The sequence below is a fragment of the Oncorhynchus clarkii genome, chromosome 31 (assembly GCF_045791955.1).
Source record: "Oncorhynchus clarkii lewisi isolate Uvic-CL-2024 chromosome 31, UVic_Ocla_1.0, whole genome shotgun sequence".
Taxonomy (NCBI): Eukaryota; Metazoa; Chordata; class Actinopteri; order Salmoniformes; family Salmonidae; genus Oncorhynchus; species Oncorhynchus clarkii.
In genome coordinates, this window is record NC_092177.1 from 30807215 (window position 1) to 30817992 (window position 10778).

At 43.4% G+C, this 10778-nt stretch overlaps 1 pseudogene; it reads left to right on the plus strand.

Annotated features, from left to right (window-relative positions):
* LOC139390899 (piggyBac transposable element-derived protein 4-like) overlaps window positions 1–4444 on the plus strand; it is a 98060-nt pseudogene extending 93616 nt beyond the window's left edge.
* Window positions 4445–10778: the final 6334 nt, after the last annotated feature.

Consider the following 10778-nt stretch of genomic DNA (forward strand, 5'->3'; position numbering starts at 1 on the left):
AGTCAGAGTTATTTTATAAAGTCCATCTTTAATTATATGAGCTTCACCATAGCCCTGTGACTCTCAGATCAATTCAGTGTCTATAAATTAATTCTCTGAGAGTGCTTACAAAACAATTCTTAGTATAATTTATAGCCAAGACACACCCCTCTCAACTCACATGACGAATAACAGATCTTAGGAACATTATAAAGGGCCTTTTACTTGAAAGAGGAGTATCCCATCCAGACAGCATTTGCTATAAATTATCTTTCGTTCTTGGTACCACTTAGGACCAAAACATTACCTCATCCAATGGCATATATCAATTGTCAATTCTAGATACTCCCATCTCAAATACACCTCCTCCTGGACAAGATCAGAAAAGACAGTGAGCCTCTTAGGTCATATACTAGGTCAAGATAAGAGCAACCTCAGAGGGGACATACAATAGTTACAGACACATTCCCATAAGAAGACAAGCCTCCATTCTGTCCTCCCCTTCTGATATTCTTCATAGCATCACATGGTTTAACAGATACATTGACATATAAAGACAAGCCTGACCTCTCCCCTCTCTGGGCCCCAAGTGACTAAGCCATGGAGAAGAGAGACGAAAATGCAAGTGCCAACAGTATTATCCAAAAGAAGACATTCTAATGACAAATATCTCACATAAGCATTATTATGAAAATAAAATCTTATTTATCAATGTTACCTAACTAATTCTGATTCTGCTATGACAGTACATGTCCAGACATGTGGAGTAGTGAAAACAATCCCCTCTAGGATGTAATTCAACTTGATATTTGATGACCTGTCTTAGACTGACCCCAGTAGTACAAAAGTGAATGAGTACATGTCCAGACATGTCCTGACATGTGGAGCAGTGAAAACTATCACTTCCATGATATTATGTAACTTGACATTTTATGACTTGTCCTTGACTGACCCGAAAATTACAAAAGTGAATGTTGCCTTTATTCATGTATCCGTGTAAGCTTGTCCAGACAAGTCCGTACATGTCCGGACATGTGGTCTTGTCCAAGGTGCTGAAGCCATGACTGTGCGGTTCATTGTTGAACAGGTTCTAGACCAGATTTTTTTCAAATGTCCAGCAAGACTACTCTGATTCTGAAGAGGAATTGGAGGATGTGTCAGAAGATGAAGGTGGGGAAGAATACAACCCATAGCACGATGCATAATTTTCAGAAGAAGAGGATGAAGAAGAAATCCCTCAAGCTGAAAGAGAGACTTTACTGTCAAAAACCTGCAAAATCAAATGGTCCTCAGTAGCATATCACAACCAGGCAGGATGGCAGAGCATAAGGGCCCGGAGATGACCCCAGGACCCACAACACATGCCGTTTCCCATGCCCATGACATGGCCTCGTCATTCTACCTGTTCATCACACCGGCAATAGAAAAATCATCCTGGATATGACAAATCTGGAGGGTTTTCATAAATATGGAGACAGCTGGAAAGAGGTGGATGAGACTGACCTGCTTGCCTACATAGGGCAGGTGTATACAGGTCCCGAGGTGAGGCTGCAGCAAGTCTATGGGATGCAGAGAGTGGAAGGGCGATTTTCCGTGTCACCATGCCACTCAAACTCTTTCACACTTACTCAAGACTACCATGATTTGATGACTGTGAGTTAAGACCTGCAAGACATGCGACAGACAAACTGGCAGCCATAAGAGAGGTCTGGGACAAGCGGGTGGAGCGGCTGCCAGTCCTCTACAACTCAGGGCCTGACGTGACAGTGGATGAGCAACTGGCTCCATTCAGAGGCAGTATATATATATATAATATATATATATATATACAGTGCCTTGCGAAAGTATTCGGCCCCCTTGAACTTTGCAACCTTTTGCCACATTTCAGGCTTCAAACATAAAGATATAAAACTGTATTTTTTTGTGAAGAATCAACAACAAGTGGGACACAATCATGAAGTGGAACGACATTTATTGGATATTTCAAACTTTTTTAACAAATCAAAAACTGAAAAATTGGGCGTGCAAAATTTTTCAGCCCCCTTAAGTTAATACTTTGTAGCGCCACCTTTTGCTGCGATTACAGCTGTAAGTCGCTTGGGGTATGTCTCTATCAGTTTTGCACATCGAGAGACTGAATTTTTTTCCCATTCCTCCTTGCAAAACAGCTCGAGCTCAGTGAGGTTGGATGGAGAGCATTTGTGAACAGCAGTTTTCAGTTCTTTCCACAGATTCTCGATTGGATTCAGGTCTGGACTTTGACTTGGCCATTCTAACACCTGGATATGTTTATTTTTTAACCATTCCATTGTAGATTTTGCTTTATGTTTTGGATCATTGTCTTGTTGGAAGACAAATCTCCGTCCCAGTCTCAGATCTTTTGCAGACTCCATCAGGTTTTCTTCCAGAATGGTCCTGTATTTGGCTCCATCCATCTTCCCATCAATTTTAACCATCTTCCCTGTCCCTGCTGAAGAAAAGCAGGCCCAAACCATGATGCTGCCACCACCATGTTTGACAGTGGGGATGGTGTGTTCAGCTGTGTTGCTTTTACGCCAAACATAACGCTTTGCATTGTTGCCAAAAAGTTCAATTTTGGTTTCATCTGACCAGAGCACCTTCTTCCACATGTTTGGTGTGTCTCCCAGGTTGCTTGTGGCAAACTTTAAACGACACTTTTAATGGATATCTTTAAGAAATGGCTTTCTTCTTGCCACTCTTCCATAAAGGCCAGATTTGTGCAATATACGACTGATTGTTGTCCTATGGACAGAGTCTCCCACCTCAGCTGTAGATCTCTGCAGTTCATCCAGAGTGATCATGGGCCTCTTGGCTGCATCTCTGATCAGTCTTCTCCTTGTATGAGCTGAAAGTTTAGAGGGACGGCCAGGTCTTGGTAGATTTGCAGTGGTCTGATACTCCTTCCATTTCAATATTATCGCTTGCACAGTGCTCCTTGGGATGTTTAATGCTTGGGAAATCTTTTTGTATCCAAATCCGGCTTTAAACTTCTTCACAACAGTATCTCGGACCTGCCTGGTGTGTTCCTTGTTCTTCATGATGCTCTCTGCGCTTTTAACGGACCTCTGAGACTATCACAGTGCAGGTGCATTTATACGGAGACTTGATTACACACAGGTGGATTGTATTTATCATCATTAGTCATTTAGGTCAACATTGGATCATTCAGAGATCCTCACTGAACTTCTGGAGAGAGTTTGCTGCACTGAAAGTAAAGGGGCTGAATAATTTTGCACGCCCAATTTTTTAGTTTTTGATTTGTTAACAAAGTTTGAAATATCCAATAAATGTTGTTCCACTTCATGATTGTGTCCCACTTGTTGTTGATTCTTCACAAAAAAATAGAGTTTTATATCTTTATGTTTGAAGCCTGAAATGTGGCAAAAGGTCGCAAAGTTCAAGGGGGCCGAATACTTTCGCAAGGCACTGTATATATATATATAACAAAAATTATTTTCCACTACCCACTTCTGTGGCTGTTTCTGTGTGACACCGATACTAATAATTACCGATGATGCTAATCTCTTCTTACCAAAGGTCGTTGTCCTTCCGGCAGTATATGCCCAGCAAGCCAGCAAAATATGGGATCCAGTCATGGGTGGCCTGCGATGCCAAATCCAGCTATGTTTGGATGATGCTAATCTACACTGGGAAGCCGACCAGTAGAGGTCCAGAGAAGAACCAGGGGATGCGGGTTGTGCTTGATGTGACAGAGGGACTGAGGGGTTACAATGTCAAATGTGACAATTTCTTCACCTCTTATGAACTCGGACAGCAGCTCCTGAAGAGGAACGTCACCATGGTTGGCACAGTTCGAAAGAACAAGCCTGAGCTCCCCCCTGCACTGCTTGTGTCAAAGGAAAGAGAGGTCTTCTCATCAAAGTTTGCCTTCACGCCCACCACCACTCTAGTTTCCTACCTCCCATAGAAAAACAAGAATGTGTTACTTCTGAGCACACTGCACACAGAGGCTGAAATTAGCCATCGCCAGGACAGGAAGCCAGCCATGATCCTAGACTTCAACTGCAACAAAGGAGGTGTGGACAACCTAGATAAGGTGATTGGAATGTACAGCTGCAGAAGGATGACTGCCCACTGGCCCCTGGTCATCTTCCACAACATCATTGATGTTTCCTCCTACAATGCCTTTGTGATATGGAGAGAGATCAACCCTAGCTGGATGCCTCGTAAGCGCAACAAGAGGAGGGTGTTCCTGGAGCAGCTGGGAAAGGCACTTGCAACTCCATTCATCGAAAGAAGGGAGCGTCTCCCCCGCACAGACGCATCTGCAGCAGTTGTGAAAGCTGTTCAGAGGGTTAGATCTCATGATCAACCTGAGGTACCACTAGCCACTGCCCCAGCCACTGCCCCAGCTGGGGCAAGTTAGAGGAAGAGGTATCAGATCTGCCCACCAAAGAAGGACATCTGCTCATTGGGGGTTTAGTCAAGGCTGGTCAGTTTGACCCGGAGCACACGGGGTGTATATAGAATATGAGGACAACAATGGGAGGTTAACAAGAAATGTGTGGAGTGGTTGAAAAACGAGTTTTAATGAATCCAACCTAAGTAAACCTCCGACTTCAACTCTATCTACCCTCTCAGGGGGGTTGTGAATTCTGTGCAGGCCATCTAGACTATACCGAGAATATTATACAGTAACCTCCAAAATTATTGTCACCCTTGATAAAAATAAACAAAAAAGATGGTATAAAATATATTACACAAACACAGAGCTATTATTGTATGCTAAAAACAATGAAAATATATTTTTATACCAGTATCATTTCTCAGAGAAAAAGATTTTGTTCAGCAAGTAAAAACAAAAATCTAAAACAAGATAGGTGTCAAAAGTATTTGACACCTATTAAATCAAACAAAATTAAATCTGCATTAACATTCTACTTTTATAAATTAATATCAGCTTAAAGGCGAAGTTCACCCAAAAACACTTCTGGGCCCTTTACAACACATGCCTGGTTATTTGTCAGGTCCAATTCTTGAGTGTTAAGATGTAATTTTCCACCCCTGCCGTCCCCATAGATACCCCATGCAAAGTCAAAGTCCATCTTAATAATCTCCCAAACACATCGCTCTGGCCTCCTATGACTGCAATTATCCTTGTAATAACTTATTCAACACAATTGTTCTGCTAAAATATTTCAGAAGGCACATTTTTACCAATGTGATTTTGGAAAGACAGTGGGAACAGAACCAGGTTCAATCGGTCCCCATTGTAGTCAGTGGCCACAAAGTGATCACTCGACACGGTCAACCACAACTGGTCAATGACTTCAGGTGTCATATCAACACCATAAGCAGGATGTCAGATGGCCTGCAGCCATGCCTGACACAAAGCTCCATCGTGGTCAGGAAAGAGTGGAAATGTGTAATGTATTTGTATCTGACCGGAACGTTATTGCACTTCATTTTGGCCAACGTCACTCAGCTACTAACGTTATTTGCCTAGCCTTACTTTACTTTAGAGGTTAAAAACCACTAGCCTAGCTAGCTAACATCTCTTTGTTTATTTACTTCCTTTCCTTCTGATTTCCTTTCTTGAAGACCAATAGTAAGACACTACTTTGTCCCGCCTTCTTTAATTATTTATCTTAGAACCACAAAGAAGAGTATCCACCCTACTACTGACTATATGGAAGACTTCTGCGCTAGCAGGAAATAGGTATTTGTTTTTTAGAATTTTTACATTAAACAACATGTATTTGGCAATTCAATGCCGAGACACTAATACTTTTTTATGTAACAATATGCATGATAGGTAATATGGGAAATTCAGCATTTTGATATAAAATTACAGAAATCTAAATACTCAAACTATGGACCTAAAAACTCTGTGGGGTACTGACAAACAGGCAGGCAAGTTTTTATAAAGGGCCCAGAAGTGTTTTGGGTGAACTTCTCCTTTAAAGCAGAAATCTGCAGGTCCTGGGGGAGACACTCTAGACCCAAACTGTTATAGACCCACAGTATATCCATCCTGCCCTGCCTTTCTAAAATCTTCAAAAGCCAAGTTAACAAACAGATCAGTGTGTCAAATCGGAGGGTCTGCTGTCTGGACCTCTGGCAGTCACTATGGGGGTGCTACAGGGTTCAATTCTCGGGCCGACTCGTTTCTTTGCATATATCAATGATGTCGCTCTTGCTGCTGGTGATTCTCTGATCCACCTCTACACAAACAACACCATTCTGTATACATCTGGCCCTTCTTTGGACACTGTTCTATCAAACCTCCAAACAAGCTTCAATGCCATACAACACTCCTCCCGTGGCCTCCAACTGCTTTTACATGCTAGTAAAACTAAGTGCATGCTCTTCAACCGATTGCTGCCTGCACCCTCCCGCCCGACTAGCATCACTACTCTGGGCGGTTCTGACTTAGAATATGTGGACAACTTCAAATACCTAGGTGTCTGGTTAGACTGTAAACTCTTCTTCCAGACTCACATTAAGCATCTCCAATCCAAAATTGAATCTAGAATCTGCTTCCTATTTCACAACAAAGCCTCCTTCGCTCATGCTGCCAAACATACCCTTGTAAGACTGACTATCCTCCCGATCCTTGACTTCGGCGATGTAATTTACAAAATAGCCTTCAACACTCTACTCAGCAAACTGGATGTAGTCTATCACAGTGACATCCGTTTTGTCACCAACGCAGACCACTGCGACCTGTATGGTTTCGTTGGCTGGCTTTCACTACATATTCATCGCCAAACCCACTGGCTCCAGTTCATCTATACGTTTTTGCTAGGTAAATCCCTGCCTTATCTCAGCTCACTGGTCACCATAGCAACACCCACCCGTAGCACGTGCTCCAGCAGGTATATTTCACGAGTCATCCCCAAAGGCAACACTTCCTTTGGCCGCCTTTCCTCACAGTTCTCTGCTGCCAATGACTGGAAGGAATTGCAAAAGTCACTGAAGCTGGAGTCTTATATCTCCCAGCATCAGCTGTCAGAGCACCTTTCTGTACCTGTACACAGCCAATCTGTAAATAGCACACCCAACTACCTCATCCCCATATTGTTACTTGTCCTCTTGCTCTTTTGCACCCCCGTATCTCTACTTGCATATCATCATCTGCACATCTGTCACTCCAGTGTTATTGCTAAATTGTAATTATTTTGCCACTATGGCCTATTTATTGCTTTACCTCCCTACTCTTCTACATTTGCACTGTACACTGTACATCGATTTTTCTATTGTGTTATTGACTGTACGTTTGTTTATCTGCGACTCTCTGTTGTTGTTTTTGTCACACTGCTTTGCTTTATCTTGGCCAGGTCGCAGTTGTAAATGAGAACTTGTTCTCAGCTGGCCTACCTGGTTAAATAAAGGTGAAATAATTTATTATTATTTTTTTAAATCCTATGCCGCCCCACTTCTTGTGTAGTGTTTTCACTTTGAACTTAAACAATGGGATTGTGCCATTAGCCGCCTTGGGCTGGCCTTCTGGGCTAGGTGTGTCTTTACTGTTATACCACCTACCCGGATGACCCTGCTGCCCCAGAGCTGGAGAGGAAGTGAAAGCCACTTGCAACCTAATGTTACAGCCGCCAGAAACAAACAGAGCAGACGAAGCCAACAAGCATCATTCTCTATTCTTGGATCTGCATCAAGCTCGATCCCAAAATAAAAAAATAAGTGAGAAAAAGATGACCAATTCATAAACCGGATAAACATTGGAATACATTTTGAATGGTGGAAGAGTGATGGTGAAATGGCCACAGTTCTGATATACTGGTAACGTTTGGTAAGTGTTGGGTTGCGTTTTTAGCCTGCTAGCTACGGTAGCTGCTAACCTTTGTTCAATGTTCAGGCTAGCTAAAAAGGCTACTTAGCTACCTATGCGCATAACAATGGTGACAGGTGTGCACCATAATGCACATGACAGTATCCCCTTGCTAACATCTTATGTATTCTGACTGTTTTCTACTCAAAGGAATCTAATGATAGCAACATGTAGCTATACTGCTTTAACCCCACAAGATGCTCAATGTCTTTATTTCATCTAGCTAACATTTGCTAGCTAAAGCTAGATATGCAGATTGTTGACATGATTGTCTATTTCGTTTGTAGATTATAATGCTAGCTAGCTAGGTCGATATCGTTTTCGGCCCAGGACCACCCCAAAAATGCATCTACTATTAGTGAAATTTGGTACAGTAGCATCACATAAACATGTATTTCTCAGGGAAATACTGGTGGAGACGGTCTGATTTTGAGGGAACCTGAGGCTGTAAAAGTTGTGGTTATGCAAACCCTAACAGTAAGAGGTAATAAATGCTGTATGCATTTTGTGTTCTGCTTAGTGATTCAATAATTGTAATGATGCATGCTGAGAGTCAGGAAGCAAGTTCAGGGAGTGAGTGTTTTAATAAATAAACATAACATAATACAAAACAAGAAAACACGAACAACGCACAGACATGACACAGAAACAATAACACCTGTGGAAGGAACCAAAGGGAGTGACATATTTGGGCAGGTAATCAATGGAGTCCAGGTGAGTGTCATAATGCGCTGAAGCGCATAACGATGGTGACAGGTGTGCGCCATAACGAGCAGCCTGGTGACCTAGAGGCCGGAGAGGGAGAACACATGACTGTATCCCCTCCCGGACGCGCGGCTCCAGCCGCAGGATGCTGACCAAGATGAAAATCCTGAGGATCAGGAGCGTACTGGTCACCTCTGCTAAGGTGTGGGAACCTGTCGATCCAGCTGAAGGGCGGGAGCATAGCAACCTAGAGCGGCGGAGAGAGAGAGCATATGTGACAGTACCCCCTCCCTGGCGCGTTCGGCTCCAGCCACAGGACTCCAACCACAGGGACATATCCAGGGGATCAGGAATGGACCGGTCGCCTCCGCTGAGGCACAAAAACCTGATGAACCGGCTGAGGCGTGAGTGCCTGATGAGCTGGCTGAGGCGTGAGAGCCTGATGAGTCGGCTGAGACCTCCCCAGTTGCCTCGGTCGAGGCACGGGTAACCTGTTCACCCAGCTGAGGCACGGGAACCTGTTCACCCAGCTAAGGCACGGGAACCTGTTCACCCAGCTGAGGCATGGGAACTTGTTCACCCAACTGAGGCACGGGAGCCTATCAAGCCCGCTGAGGCATGGGAGCCTATCGAGCCCGCTGAGGCATGGGAGCCTATCGAGCCCGCTGAGGCATGGGAGCCTATCGAGCCCGCTGAGGCATGGGAGCCTATCGAGCCCGCTGAGGCATGGGAGCCTATCGAGCCTGCTGAGGCATGTGCGCCTATCAAGCCAGCAAAAAGCACTCTTTGATGCTTCCCTTAGGTGAGGCATCATTCTGTAACGATGTGCGTTGAGAGTCGGAAAGCATGTTCAGGGAGTGAGTTTTTTAATAAATAAACGTAACATAATACAAAACAAGAAAACATGAACAATGCACAGACATGACACAGAAACAGAAACAATGACGCCTGTGGGAGGAACCAAGGGGAGTGACATATATAGGGCAGGTAATAAAGGAGGTGATGGAGTCCAGGTGAGTGTCATAACGCGCTGATGCGCGTAACAATAGTGACAGGTGTGTGCCATAACGAGCAGCCTGGTGACCTAGAGGCCGGAGAGGGAGCACACGTGACACGGCCTATATACAGCATTGATTCCTACCTAGTGTTAACTAAAGGATAAGGGAAAGGGGGATACCTAGTCAATTGTCCAACTGAATGTATTCAACTGAAATGTGTCTTCCGCATTTAACCCAACCCCTCTGAATCACCAGAACAAACAAATTAATAGCTAGTGTGGGCAGTCAAGTAAACAATGTCTCATCTTGATGACATATTGGTGGACTATAGGTCAAGTCATAGGACGACAACATTAACATTCGCATCATTAGCACCTCCTATTCCATCCATATCATGATACCAAAATCAATATTTAGTTGGCATATGTACAGGACACAGTTGGGGTGAATACGGAAATACGACAAAACCATTTTTCCCATTGAGCAACAATACCAACTACATCATGGTCTCATATTTGCATTTTTCACCCACTCAATTTCTCTACAGTATTTATCCAGGCCTGTGTTTTTTCGAAGTGAATGTTCTCTCATGGTTCTTCCTGCCTCATCTGTTTCAGTCTACTCATGCTTTATTGACTGGTAGTAGAGAGCGAGGAGACAGTTTTCTCCCTCATGGCATTGGCATGCACATAGCATGGAACATACTCTCTAAACTCTTATTGAAATATTCAAAACTCTCGTCTTTAATTGTGAATAATAGCATAAGGAATAGAATCAGTATAACAAATCCCTACTTCACCAATTATACTGGCGTAAATTTGCTTCAATATGGACAGAAGGAGCGAGAAATAATTGTGTACGTGTTGAGTGTGTGTGCATATGTGTGTGTACTTGTGTGTGTGTGTGTGTGCGTGCGTGTATGTGTGAGTGTACTTTTGTGTGTCCAACCTAAGCCCAGGGCAGTTGTTTTCTCCTGACCTCTTGTGTTTGGTAGAGAGAGAGAGATGCAGATTTATTTGAAGAATAACAAGATGTGAATACATCCGTATCAGTCTGGTCTTGGGCTCCTTATCGAGGTGAGTCTCACACAATACAGCTGCTCTGGGAAGCTGTCTGTCTGGGAGACTAATGGGGAGACACAACAGAAAGGTTTAACTCATAAAATCCCAAGTTATACTGTATGTTTTGACTTGATGAATCTGTTGTCTCTCATTGAAACACTGTCACGCCTTGGTCGTAGTATGTTATGTTTGTCTTCATTTATT